Source organism: Megalops cyprinoides, chromosome 11 (genome assembly GCF_013368585.1).
Source record: "Megalops cyprinoides isolate fMegCyp1 chromosome 11, fMegCyp1.pri, whole genome shotgun sequence".
Classification (NCBI taxonomy): Eukaryota; Metazoa; Chordata; class Actinopteri; order Elopiformes; family Megalopidae; genus Megalops; species Megalops cyprinoides.
In genome coordinates, this window is record NC_050593.1 from 9,202,678 (window position 1) to 9,217,282 (window position 14,605).

Here is a 14,605-nt window from a genome sequence, read left to right on the forward strand (position 1 = left end):
TGCCTTATAAGGAACAGCCACACTTATGGAGGCCCACACGTCTCTGTTCTGCTGTCCATGAAAAAGAGAAATAAAAAAAGGAACAGAAAAGCACCACCTCAGTAGTTCTGTGACACCACCACCGATCGCGGAGCAGCGCAGCTTATGGTGCCCTTGCGTAAAAGGATCGCAGGGTGCCAGACGGAGGACTGGCAGACACTGCTCACCTCGGAGGAATAATGCGCCATTCCCCGGATGTTGTTTGCTCTTTGTAATTATAAGCCCTGCTGCTCTGTGACGTCCAAATGCAGTTACTCCAAATGGAGGCAGAGGGATCCAGACTCAATTTCCCACTGCACAAATTTTAAACACTGCCACGTTAAAGCTGCAGGGTACACATGGCCAACTGTCGGTCAAAAACCGCTGGTAGTACCCCACCCACAGTCTTGAGCTGCCCAGTGTTGATGGCCGTTGTTCCCGAGTCAACAGAATTGCAGAATTGGTGTAAGCTGTAACTGTGGGTATTTAGTCGGCAAACCCTGACCAACTATAGCATCGGAGCACTTCACATGACCTTCACTTGTGTGTGTCCCCAGCTTAAGAAGAGGGGTTTGTGTCTCCAGCAAGAAAACAGGGCAAAATGTGAGGCTCTCACATTCTAGTGCTGACACTGTGGTTCCCCTCCATATGTGTGGCTGAGCACTATGGTTGCCCTCCATACATTTGGCTGGGCGCAGTAGCCGTTCCTTATAAACTCCTCATAAGCTCTCTCCACAGCGGTTCAAATCCAGCTCATGAAGTGAGGCAGAAAGGCTGTGTTTTATCTCATCACCACCTGCTTGGTGAAGAATTCCTCTATATTATTCTACTTTAAAAACTCCACTTACCACTTAAAAACTCCACTGCTCCACTTGGAGCTCCACTTCAGAGATGGTTCCCAACCTCAGGAAGACAGATGCTTTTAGAGGAAAGCAACCCAGAAAATCACTGCATATACCTTACCTTGAAAGATTGTGCATGTTGTTGTAATCATTGTCTGGTCATTAGTGTTTCTAATGCTGCTTCTCAGGGAAGTGGAGCAGAGCACTAGCCCATTTGGGCTGTGCAGCAGCACACAGATCCCTTAGCAACACTGAGGCATTTAGGAACAGGATTTTCAGAGTGTTTTATGAAAGGAAACCTCAGTGGTGCCATTGTCACGGTATCTTTGTAGAAGGTAATTTACCTGAATTGCTGTGATGCAAATGTAATATGCAAACAAACAGCCCCTGGTGTCCTAAGGTCTGTAAATCACCATCAGAAAACCTGTGAATTAACCCTTTCATGCATACAGTCACACCAGTGTGATTAGCCCTTTTGCATGTATGGTCAAACCAGTGTGATTAGAACACTAGATTCTACCAAACATTAGTTTTGAGGAAACTGCGATTTAACGTTGCAAAGTATAGCAAACGCAACGGTGAAAACTATGAGAAGCTTAATAACACTAATGAAAACATAAGGAATGGTTCATAATGTAACACGTGCGCTACATAGCATAAAATAAGTCACATAAGAAAGGGTTAAACAAGCCAACAGGTCACTCAGGGTCATACCTGTGATGGAAAATTAAGAACATTAATTTGGTTCATATGTTGGTCTGAAACAGATGCCAGTGATGTGTGGCAAAGCAGCAAAGCGAGGTCAGTCCTTGGCTTTAATGGAGAGGACAAACACTGCATGGCACGATTCACTGTGGAGAGTGTGGCCAAAAACAATGTGCATCTCAGAAGAAATGTTCTTTTTCAGCCATCAGAATGCTTCGTATTGCAGGTGAGAAAAAAACAGTTCAACACCAAATGAGATAATATAATTTTGTTCTGATGTTTCACAGTGCAAACTTCATTTCAGAAGAGACATATCCATTTTGAGGCCCATATTTTGGCATATAGGAAGAAAAGACAACTTTTAATATAATATAAATCTGATAAAATGTGGATTGCACGGCATCAATTTTAGCAGGGGATAACCTTGTTTTAAAACAAAATCTATATGAGTGGAATATATATTGTCTCCATGCATGAAACATTAACACTCTTTCATAAATAATATAACGGATTTATATTCTACTTTTACATTGAAACTTTTATTGCAGCTCCCCAGAACTATTGAAAGTAATGGAAGCACATTCTGCGCACCTTTTTTCTGAGTTGATGTCAGATGTTTCTCAGAAAAACCTTGATCCTGTTCAGTCTTACTTTGCGCACAATGCCTTCACAATGGCTCTAACTTTGTGCTCAAGGCAAGCTCCAGCATAAGCCAATGTTCATTCACTCTCTCCCCTCACCTGGGAATGGGCCAGGGGATGAGAGCCAATGGGGAGCCTGCAGATCTAGGTACATTAAAATGTCCTTTTCTAATTGGAAAAGTATAGGAGCTGAAGGTTTCCTGCCCAAATTCATTTCCTCTGCATTTATTTATTTTTTTCTTGCCACGTGAGGTGAGACTACAGGCCATGGATCTTGAACACGTTTGCAAATCGCGGCACATAGCACATAGGTCTTCAGGGACTCCTATCCGCCCGACACCACTGACCTTCCACGAACCTCAAATGCTTTATGCCTCTTTTTAAAGCCTTTTTTTTTGCTTTTTTCAAAAGCGTTTTTTTGTTTTTGCTGAGTTTGTCCTGTTACCAATCGATTGTGTCACATGTCGACTCAGGGAAGACAGAAAAACAGAACACCTTTAATGCCTTTTCCCAAGGCCTAAGCGTATCAAGCCAACCAGCAAATCCATACATTACTCTTTTCATTAACTAACACCTTCCTCCAGGGTATCTGCCTTTGCTTATGTTTGTGCAGTTTTTACAATTAAGCAAGGTCTTACCTGGACAAGGTCACAGAAACAATGCTAAAACCAGACATCAGGTCAAGACAACAAATCTGACCTGACCGGAATGACATATTTAAAACAATGCTCTGAGTGGGAAGCCTGATAATTACTCTAGAAAATAGGTTACACAGAAATGGTAGCAAGCAAGCTTTTTCCTAGCATACACATAGGCGTTTAAAGTCATGTGGCCAATTTTTGCCAGTCACATCAGAGTGAGGGAGTGAAGAGTATATCTTGGATCACCTTAATGGAAGCAGTCAACCATCTTGTTTGTACTCTTTCGATTTTCTGAGGGCTGCCAAACACATCAGGGAGCGCAATCGTGTACCATCATGTAATTTTGCATAATTCATTTTTAATTAATCAGAAAATGTGTACACATCACTCATGCTCATTACTCCTCGGCTAGCAGACTCTTCTTCAATCATAATTATCGGGCAAAGCATCAGCTACCTTGTTAGCGACTCTATCGAATTGAGTTTAAATTTAGATAAACACAGGCAAGCATGTTCAGTGAAACAAAAGGTGCTGTTTTTCCAAGGGAAATGAAATCCAAGAAAGCACTTGATATTTACAGGGAAAATCTGATGTCAATCACTGAAACTCAGACTTTCATCATAGGCTGCAGCATATAGCCAGAACACCACTAACAAATATTGCATGTTCTTTTAATTTTATTAAAGGGTTGCACAAAAATGCTGAACACTTCAAGCATATTTTGTTCCATGCCTGGAGAACTTAACTAATGACATTTCTCAATTGCTTAAGAGAAACAGTTTTAAAAAAATAAAAATCCATTTTACCCCTTTGAAATCTGAAACACTGCTTTCAAGATTAAACTGCTTAAAAGAATCAAATTGTCCTGGGTGGAAGTGATTCTTATGAGCAGAGTGCACTGCATTTTTTCTAAAGCATAACCACAGCCATCCTGCAAGGATTTTAGGTTAAATAAGGACTACTCTGGGTAAAATACTGTAACACAATTCATGCAGATATCGACAAAATAGTTTTGGTCTGGTTTGTAGATGTCAGTGGGAACACAGAACCGCCAGTAGCTTAACACTGCTGCCTTTTGAATGCAGCTTTTGAAAATAAATTTGGTTTGATCCCGCTGTGTGTATTTAATATTAATGGATTTTTCAGTCACAAGCACCTAAGGTCTCCAACAGTACCATGGCAATATTTTCTCTTGCTTTCTAGTATGCTAACACTAACAGCTGTTAATGACTGGCTGTAAATGCAATTTCAAATGAAACAGAACATAAATGGCTAGCATTTAACCAATAAATTACTAAATCAACTGTCCTTTTCACCTCTGTCTAATCCAGACCTTTGCACCAACTTTGTTGTATGTAAGTTTGTAATGCTACATTTATGATAGGAATTATACCTTCTGGTGATTTACAGAAGTATTATCACAACCAGAAATGGAGCCATCAGTGGATGTACTGTACTTGTCATTGGCCACATATCTGCACACTACACGCATTAAAAATATTTTTTTTTCCAGAAGGATATATTCACAAATGATCAGTAAAAGTAATTTCCTCACCTCATTTCCCAATAATCAATTGCATTGCAGAGTTTGCATATTTGTAGCACACCTTACATAATATGATGAAATGTTTTGCTGATGTACATTTGTATGCCCTTTTGCTCACCATGACTGTGGGTACAAAATCAGCTGGGGTATGAACTAATTATGGAAAAAAAACATAATTATGGGCTGAGGTGTGACAGCATGGGCTTTGCAATACATGTCAAGACATGGAGGATACAGGACACAAGATACTTAAGAAGATTCTTAACTGGTTTGGGACCTGTTTCAGTCCTAACCAATGGCTAGTCCAACCAGACTGATTTTCTTCCCCAGAGAAAAACCTTGATTGGATATATTTTTTCTCCTCAGCATTACATTCCCTGTCCAACACACACACACATGTAATGCTATCAGAATATTTTTTTAAGATCTCAATCACATACTCTGTTGCATCAAAATGATTCTTAATTAGTCAAATAATGTAAGTTAAGTAAAATACACTGATGTCTTTATTTAAAGTATATAGCTGCTCCTGGTCAGATTTTTAATTCTGCAGTTAAATTTGCTTCTATTGGCTGTGCAGATACTGTGAAATCTTTAATATTCTTATTTATAATGTTCTACAGGAATACGTTCCCCCAATTTACTTTCTTACTAATACAATTTACTCAAATTTATTCCCTTTCCTGGGCCCCTAATTGATTTTAATTTGTCACTTCTGTGCGCTGCACTAAAGTTAAACACACAAAGAGATTTATAATCAACCTCCTGCCTCACACTAACACATGAAATTGAGATCTAAATAAGTCCTGCTGGAGCAGATTAAAAAGAGAGCTGCTGAAACATCCACACTGCAGAGTTTGAGAGAGTGGGAGAAATGTGTGGAGAGGCACCTCTGGGTCCTAGTCTTCAAAGGCTCCACCTACACCCTACAAGACTAAATCAATATATCTGCATTGAAATAAATAATAAATGAACTACCTCATCAATTTCCACCTTCTCATAGCAGGTAGCCCTGTTCATTGCCTGGTATAACGTGAAAGTACTATTGGACTTTGTTGAACATATCGACTGTTTTGTCGAAATATTGTCCCTTGTTAGACGTCTATCAGACCCTTGTGGTTTTTAACGAGGCAGTGGCCTTGTTAGGGGCACTCTCCCACCCCAGAGAAGGTGTTAATTGTGAATGCGGGTACCAAGAACCGGCCCTGCGCAGGTGGGAGTTTAGCAGGTGAGAAGGTCCACAGAGATGAAATCTAACCTTGGTTCATCCCGCACCCCCTCCCACCACTACCACTATTCATGCACATACTGTTCTGGGTAAAATTGTGGGCAGGGAGGCGGGGTGGGGAGAGAAGGGGGGGAGGTGGTGTGCACATCCTTAGACAGATCTATCGCTTCTGAGGAAGCAAAAGAGATTTATTTTCAAACCACCACAGTTTTTGACCCAGTGAAGTGGGTTATTCTTAAAAAGTGAACGTCATTAAAGTGCAAGCAGCTGTCATTTCCAACAGCGTCCAAAGATGCTTTGCGTGTTAAGATGGCACAGGCCTCACACCACCCCACAGGGCCTCGGTTTCACTGCTTAGTGTAATTCCACTCTGATTTGGGTGTGTGCTAAATGGGTTAGGAGGTACTGTAGGTTCTGTTCTGCTCTGTGTGTGGGACTGATCCATCCGGAACCACTGACTCGCTCCAGAGGATTAGCAATTATCGCGTGCTGCTTTATTGTGATAAAAATTGCTGAACTCATATTTCTAAAAATCCCTGGACAAGAGGAACTGAAATCATTAGAGAGAATAAGCTGGAAATGCAGACATGTTTATCTCACTCACTAATGTAGGTCATTCTTTGAAAAAAGTACACTGTCATTAAAAAGTTTTTGGAAAGAAATAGGTCAATACGGTATTCCTACAAATATTATTTGTTCCCCCCCACCCAAACACCCCCACCATCATGACTGAAAAAGTCTCAATACTCTTTAAAGTGTGTGTGCATGTGCATAGGGGGTTTGGCAAATAAGGGGTCAATTTCAAAGACAAAACTTTGCCTGCTTTTTTGTGTTAATTTTGTACAAGCCCTGAAGTGAGGCGCAGTCCAATACACAGATGAACTTGTTCTGAACTCTGCCTCCCTTCAGCATGCCCGTGAATGGCAGCGCAGTGTTTTTTCTCCTCTGGAGCTAACCTCTGGGTAAGCATTAGTCTCTCCCTGTGACAGAAATTACACTTTGATTAATCAGGCTGAGGTCTGGATTAATGGCGGGCAGTAACGATGGCGGGGGGTGGTGTGCCTCTCTCCCGCTGCCAGCTCTGTGCTGGGCACATGCAGGTGCGCAGTCTGCGGCCGGGAACGCTTGTTAACTCGCGGCTAATTGCCGTGTGCGGAACGACTCTGCTCTCGCCTGCTTCTCGCCGGGCACCATTCCAAATGTCAATTCATAACTTGCATTATGAAATGACTCTAAAAAGGACAGACCACGGGGACCACAGCAAATAACTGCAGCGGCTTTTGTTTAATGAGAAACAGAGGGTAACAAGTTCCAACCCAAAAAATATAGTGCTTGCTATAGGTGCCCTTTTTGTGTTTCACTTTTTCATATTTTATTGTTATCCGCACACAGAAAAGTTGATGAATTCAATTCTTGTTATTTGCAATTGAAGAATATCTGGCCTTGGATGACCTCACTGTGTACAGAATGTATATCTTTTTTCACTTCACTCTTTTATCTAGCATGATTAGTGGAAATTAAAAGGTAGTTATTAGTACATTAATGGTGTCCACAGATTCCTGTAGTCATGGAAATTTCAAGAATGCTTTCCTGTGCAGACTATGAAGGAGAGAGGAAAAGGTTAGAGAGCATAGAATATAAAGTTCAGCATTCCATTGGAGTGAATGAACATGGGGGAGCTACCTTCACTCTCAGACATGTGGCTGAAGGTGACATCATGGCCTCTACCGTTTCACATAAGAAGAAACATAATTCGTCTACAAATCTGTGAGGAAAATTTTGAATAGAGCAAACAGTAGAAAACAATGTTGAATTATTTCACTGATTAAAATGAAAGTTTTGACTAAGACAAATGAAATTATGAAACAGCATTGTTGACAAAAATCGTATTTTTTTTTTTTTTGCTTCAGTAGGTTGGAGTGCCAAGTTTTACATTAAATATTCATTTTCCCAAGTAGCAAATTATGTATTCACAACATAACATAAGTTATAATGTGGTCATGGTGAATACTGTATATTGTGTATTTTCCAGGCCTCCTGACCTGAGGTGACACAATTTTAAAAAAAAATTCTAACAATATTTCTGTCACTTGGTGGTGAAGCAACATTATAAATGAGACTCATGGACATTTTCTATACTGAAAAAGTCTTATATTTCAACCTGACTTCATAGGAAATGTAGTCACCACTGAGTCTTTGAAGTAATGTTACGATGAGTCTGTCACAGGGGTGACTGGGACACAAATGCGGACCACGGGATTTTCAGGTTCTAGGCATTTATTGAAATCGGCAAGCAGTTCGTATAACCAGAGATAGGCAGGGTTCGAAACACAGAGAAGCAGTCCGGGGGCGAATCCAGGATCGGGAATCGGGGCAGACAGGGTCAGGAACCAGGCAGGTGAGTAGTCAGGCGATCGAGTCCAAGCGGCAGGCAGAATCGTGGTCGGGAAGCAGGCAGGATCGGCAAGGCGTCAATTATGCAGGAAAACTAGGGCGGGGACAAGACAGGTAGAAAACACTGAAACGAACTAGCAACAAGACAGAGACACGCAGGGTAGATATAGGGCTGGGGTGACGAGGAGATGGGATGCAGGTGGGCAGGCAGGCAGGTGAAGGTGATGAGGAAATCAGGCAGGCGGGGACCAGGCGGGGAGCGGTGCGGCTAGAACACAAGGAAAACAAAAGCACATGGAGAGGGAAAAACAAAAACACTACAGCTAAGGGGGCGGAGCTCTGACAGAGTCATTCATACAATGTAGAAATGTTACATTTCTGCAACACTCAGGCCAGGTGAGGAGGGTGGGACATTGGAGAGGTATTGCATCACAGTGCAGTCACACCACATAGAGGCCAAATGAATCTGTTTAATGCATCATAACCCTGCTCACCAAGGAGTCTAGGCTACCATGTCTACATTTTATTTGTGAGAGTTGTCTGGGTTGTGTAAAGTACTGCTTTCTGAGCTTCCTGCAACTCCTGCCCCTCCAGCAAATAAATCAAATGTAGAGCAGTGGATTGTGGGATGTCCTGGCCTTGTTATGGCTCCAGGAAGCAGGTGTTTGTGTCTCACCCCCTCCTCCCCCCTGGATGCAGTTCCTTAGGTCTGAGGGAAAAACTGCCTCCCACAGCAGTGGAGCTCATTTCCTATCCTTTACTGCATGGCCAGACAGCCTTGCTCTGAGAGCAGAGGAAAACCTTGGTCCTCTGCATTCACTTCAAAGCCCTTCTTACACACCTGGATCAACAGCGTGGCTCAAGTGAGTTCAAATAATCAATCTCTTTAGCACGTTATCATTTCAAGAGTCAGAGCATCCACAATGCTGCAGGACACCAGGTGGCTTAACTGCATAGAGCCAGGAGTGAAAGGATCACATCAACCAGCAGAAAGAGTGCTGTCTTCATGAGTCTCATGGAAAAATCTTTCCTTCAACTGGGCTGCGCTTGCATATGTAAGCATCACAGACACTGTGTGCTGAGATGATCTAGCAGAGGGGTAATCCTGCATTAAGGAAAAAGAATAATTGACTGTCTGGGATCACACACATTGTATGGAACTCAAACAGATCATATTGGCAGTCGCAGGAGGGTGTAGCACTGTAAAATGCATAATGCCATGTAATCGTGCCAACATTATGATTTATTAAAACAGTATCTTCAAATTGCAAACATGATTGTGCTTTTTTTTCTTCTTCTGGGTTGAGACTTGCAGCTTGCTTCTTTGCAGTGTAAATAGCATTCATTTATGGTGTGTTAAAAACTGTCTACCGTACAAATAGCCAATCTATTGTGTTTCTGAGACAAATCAGGAGAGTGTTTCTCTCTGGCTCTGCCTGCTCAGATTTGAACATAATGAGAAGTACATTTTTAAACAATTTTTCATCATTTCCTATTTCTGCCTACAGGTGGAAGTTATACTAATAGACTAAAAGAAATGTCTTTATGCTATATCTAGGCCCATAAAATAAAAAGGATAACCCAAATCTGTAGCAAATTTTCAGTGCATGATGGATACGTTGGATTAAAGTTACCTTTTGCTTTCAACTTTTGAGGAGCTCATCCTTGACGCTGAACATCCATAAACTCTAATTTATTTAGATTTAAACACAGTCTCTCATTGGCATGCAAGGCGAGTTGCCATAGTTAGAGCTGCAATGTTTTTGAGGTGCCAGGGAAGTTGAAGCGTTTGTCTGAGTGTGCTCGGAGTCCAGGTGCATTGATAGGTCAGACATGCCCCCCTGCCACCCCTCCGGACCCCCTGTGCCCCCTGGCTCGTCCCCGAACTGACACCTCCCCCCCGATGGGTGACAGTTTCCGCGGGACCAGACGTTGCCTGTGCCCACAGTTCACGTCCCCAGGGTGGCCTTCGCCTACAGAGAACGCCATCCACCTGCGCCAGCCGGGGCCTGGCGCTCGGGAGGCAAAGACACACTCCCCCACCAAATGTCACGCTGCTGAAATGTACTGCAACATCACTCTACAACCCACAGAGGATGGAGTGGCCTCAATTTTCCATGCTTCATTTTTTTATCAAACTTACGAAACATTATGTGAAAGTGTTGCAACTCTACTATAACTACTGCTACTACTACTAATAATGATAACGACAACAATTATAATATTAACAACAACAACAATAATAATTATTATTCTATATCATAGAGGCATTTAAATTGATGAAAAATGTGAAAAGAAATGGTGAAGCAAGCTGACATTCTGCGGATTCTTCAAGGATCTGTTGCCTGAGGCTGCCGACTCCCCTTCCTGCCCATCTGTGCCCTTCTGATTGGTTCATGCCAGTCAGTGATTGACAGGATATGGTGGCTCCACCCATAGCAGAGTTCATGAAGCTTTGCTTTGCCATCACCAACATGCCTGTTTAGAGAGTGCTTTGAGCTCACCGGAGTGATGTAATGATGTAAACTAGAGTAAAACTGAAGGCCATCTATTCTCAGTTCCTTCTGTCATCACAAGCTGTTATCTAGTTTTTAAGAGCATGTTTTCCCGCGGTGCTCTCTGTGACCTTGGTTCTTTGACCTGTGTTGTCCACTTCCTGTCTGATCCCCAGAGCTTTCTAGGCGCGGCCATGGGACTGCAACTCCATAATGTCTCTCGTTTCTGTGATTGCATAAGCCATCTCCATTCACTTGACCATCAAAAGATAGTTTACTACGCGGCTGCAGTGGGCAGACAGATGGCTGTTATCATTGTGGGATTACTGCTTCCCTGCCCTTGTAGAAGACAGCCAGACTATCATCATTGATAAGTACATAATAAATGCACTTTATAGATATTTTCTTCTGACGGTGACACAATGCAGACACCAGCACTCTATGGTCCTCAGCACTGGTGTGCTTACTTTGAAAGGCAACATTTTTAGAGGCCTACCACGCAGCTGTGCTCTGCTGTTACACTGTCTGAACCACCGCCATTACCTCTGAAAGCCACAGCACATCAATAGCTGAGCTCGGAACTGCTGAAGTCCTCCAGGGTTGCTGCCGAGGGATGTGTCCATAAGACAGCTTCTTGCATTAGTCTGATGCAGTGATTTCATCAGATGTGGAACAGCTGGAAATTATACCCCATTGTAGCAGACAGATATGTCATGCATATTTCTTACGGTCAGAGTTTTGAGTTTGCAGCTGCCTGGCATCTACAGTGTCATTGACAAGCCTGTGTAGTGACTGCTATAGATTTTTCTGCACTGTACTGATGCTTATGATTGTCACTGACTTCTTCATGAAATTCTAAGGACTGTTAAAGCATGACAATATGACTGCCTGCTCATGCCGTTTGAGCTCTAATAAGAGCCTTCATGAACCAGTCTCACATGCAGTATTGCTGTAATGGATCTGCTTATTGTTACTGTTACCATAGCTACCTTTGTAGATGTCACTTTGACTGTTCCTGGTAGGCCTGTTACTGAATATGTAGCTGTTATTTTGAATGTATCTGTGGCTGTTTTGTGACTGTAGTAATGATTGTCAACGTAGCTTTTATTTTAACTGTAGCTGTTATTGTGTCTGTAGGTGTAGCTGTTCTTGTGACTGTAGCTTTGGCTGCTATTGCGCACGTACCTCCAGCTGTTATTGTGAATGTAGCTCTAGCAGTGGCTGATGCCATATCTGTTGATGTAGATGCTACAATTCCTCCCAGCAGCACAATTTCCCTTGTGTAAACTCCCCATATTTCTAGTCAGCCTATTCACCATACCTATACGTTGACTTCTCATACGTGAAATTCTGGCAGTAATGGTGATGATAAACTACCTTCTACATCAGGCAGCTGCTGAGGGCCCACAACTTGTGTTCTATGAGCAATGGTAACACATATACCCAGTAATAGACAGTATATGAAAGAAAATGTGTGTGCATTTAACCTTGTGACTCTGTAAATATGAGGAACTCACTGTCCACAGCCTGTGTAACTAAAGTGATTTAAAGCATGGTGCAGCAACTTGCCTTGTGAATGGATGGCTTTTTATTTCACAGTTCTAATACGTATTTGTTCTACTGAATAAAAAAAAAACTTTAAGGTCCTCAGGTCACTGGTTACCAAGGTTACCAGTAGAAACCAACAAAGAGACCTGGATGGGTTTCACTGAACAATGTATTCACTTGTAACACTGATGATGTCATTTCCATTGCCTGTGTGAATCTTCACCCTGGCAGAACAGTATTATCAGAGAAATGCCATTAGTGAAATTCTGTCAAAAGTACTCTTCATTAACGTGTGAAAGCCTCGTGTAGCAGCACATGGGGATTGTGCAACGCCAGATAATATTTTACCTTGCAATTATCCAAAGTGGAAAGTGTGCCACAGGAAATATCGCTCAGTGCCAATAATGATCCCAAAGAGAGTGCTCCATTCTGCTCTAATGATACCATTCCTCAATCTGTGCAAACGCATATATAACCTAAATTTTCAGCATGGTCTAAATGTCTTTTCCTTTACAAAAACAAAAGAGTTTGGGTCTATATGATCTCAATCATAACACCTCTTTCCACAGTTATACTGAAGTCTTCCAGAAGTGCTTTCGTTTTTGAGATTTTTGTTTCTTTTAAAAGCCTTGTACTCCTGCTTTGAAGTGACAGTGAAAGAAGAAGTTTGTTATTCTTTCATTTCCCTGGCATATTTTCTTAGCTTGGTATAGGTTCTCTCTAATAGTATTCTGCAGAAAAGATTTAATGTTAAATGCCGCTCATTAATGCTCTACAAACTGCATTCATTATATTTTTTTCCATATAGGAATAACTATATGCACTACCTAATGAACTGGGATATAAGTAAGTGGGTTACATAACCTGAGACCATATTTAGCGTTTTATCTGTCTATCAAGACAGTGATAGACAGATAGTGACTCTTCCAGTGTTCATGTGTTGATCAGCCCTGTACATCTTCAGTCCATGAGTCTATCTGTCTTTGGAGTAGAGGTGCTGGTTCTGAAAGATCCCATGGCACTCATAAAAAAAAGCAGAGAGCTCTGGCCAAATTCCCAATCTGCCTCTCTCAGTCTGGCCGTCCAACCAATCCCCTCAGTTTAATTGGCTAAATAAATCCCTCCCTCCCCACCTCGGTTTGATGTGTGGTGACTGTTCTGTCCCAAAATGACTGCTATGCATATCCCAGGCAGTATGAGTGGCTCACACATGGTCCCTTATATTCACGTTACAATGGACCCGAACTGGAGAATGAGCCTCCCATGCGGGGATCAGGGTTTCCCGCCTCTGGGGTTACAGCGCAGGGAGGAGGCAGAGAAAGAGCTGCCCTCATGTGAGTGAGGGGTCCCGCAGGCGTCCCATGAGCCTCATTGTGCTGGGAACACACTCTTCCCTGATCGGGGGGGTGAGATGGCACCTTGTACAGTGGCTGGCATTGACAGGCTGGCCTGGGGACGTGGGCTGCAGATGGCATGGGATGAATCTCCTCATGGGCACAGCCCGGGGCACCACACGGCCCCCCCAACCCCTCACCCCCCCACTCCAGCTACAGAGCACAGCCAAGGCCTCTGGGCACCCAGGGGGATGGACTACAGAAGGGCAGCTGTCAAAGAATCGGGACAAGAACCTTGCAGAGAGGGGAGGAGGAGCTGCTGTGTACTGTTTCACCATTCAGAAAAGGAAGGGGCTACTGTATATTGTTTGACCATTCAGAAAGGGGAGGAGCTACTGTTCATTCTTTCATCATTCAGAAAGGAGAGGAGCTGCTGTACATTGTTTCATCATTCAGAAAGGGGAGGGGCTGCTGTATACTGTTTCACTCCCCCCCCCCCCCCCCCCGCGAAAGGGGAGGACATACTGTATACTGTTTCACCATGCAGAAAGGGAAGGGCCCACTGTACATTGTTGCATCATGCAAAAAGGGGAGGAGCTATTGTTCATTGTTTCATCATTCAGAAAGGGGAGGAGCTGCTGTATACTGTTTCACCATTCAGAAAGGGGAGGAGCTACTGTTCGTTGTTTCATCATTCAGAAAGGGGAGGAGCTACTGTACATTGTTTCACCATTCAGAAAGGGGAAGAGCTGCTAAAATGGGCTAAGCTGAAGGTGGCTGGACCTCACCCAAACACACCAAGGCAAGCAGCAAAAGAGAAACCTAGGTATAAATCAGGTAGAGAGGGCAGTGGATGATAAAGCAGCACAGTAACTAAACTGGAACATTGAGCATTCAAACAATGTGGAGTCAACTGACAATAAATGACTCCCACAGCAACACAATCCTTCACAAATCACACTCACAGGGCATTAGCAGAGCTACTGTACATCCCTTCCATGTCAATCATGCAGGGAGCAGGGTCTGGAGGATGACAGCACACTGGAAATATATTATATAGTGGTGATCTGCTCCAATAGCTGGCCTTTATCTGACAGAGTCTGCCTTATGTTTCTCACTCATTCATTTATACCTTCAACCTGTCTTAACTTGTCACAGTCTCAGATTAAAGATTTATTAAGATTTATGTATATTGTATTTTTATGGAATCATT